We start from the raw sequence: 571 nt of genomic DNA, 5'->3' as shown, positions 1-571 counted from the left end.
AGGATTAGGAGGAACTTACCAGAGGACCATGGGGGAGAAGAAGGGGGGAAAATGGTGGGGGAAAGGGAGAGAGGCAAACCATGAGAGACTCTTGAATGCTGAGAACAAACTGAGAACTGATGGTTGGGGGGGAGGGGGGAGATGGGCATGGAGGAGGGCACTTCTGAGGATGAGCACTGGATGTTTTATGGAAACCAATTTGACAATAAACTATTTGTAAAAAACAAAACAAAACAAAAACTTCCGTATTCCCTCTCGCTTCTGCCTATACAAGTCTTTCTTTTGTAGAGTTCCTCGGAGCTCCTTTCTATTTGCTAGATTGGATGCTGCCTGACTTACATTGAGTTTTGCTCAAATGAAGTTTTAAATTTTTCATTTGGTTTATCTTTTCACAGAAGGTAAGTGCAAACTCAGTGATAGGACGTTGAGAGTTCCTGTCTAATCCCACCGACGTTCTTCTGAAATGAAAGTAAGATCATCAGCTGGGAGTAAGAGGTTGGGGTAATAGATGTGAGCAATTTGTGAAGAAAGAAAGTATGAGATAGGAAACATCATGGCATCTATGACCAAT

Source organism: Crocuta crocuta, unplaced genomic scaffold (assembly GCF_008692635.1).
Source record: "Crocuta crocuta isolate KB4526 unplaced genomic scaffold, BGI_CrCroc_1.0 scaffold504, whole genome shotgun sequence".
In the NCBI taxonomy this organism is placed as follows: Eukaryota; Metazoa; Chordata; class Mammalia; order Carnivora; family Hyaenidae; genus Crocuta; species Crocuta crocuta.
The sequence above is the reverse complement of the archived record's forward strand: the minus strand, read 5'-3'. Positions refer to the sequence as shown.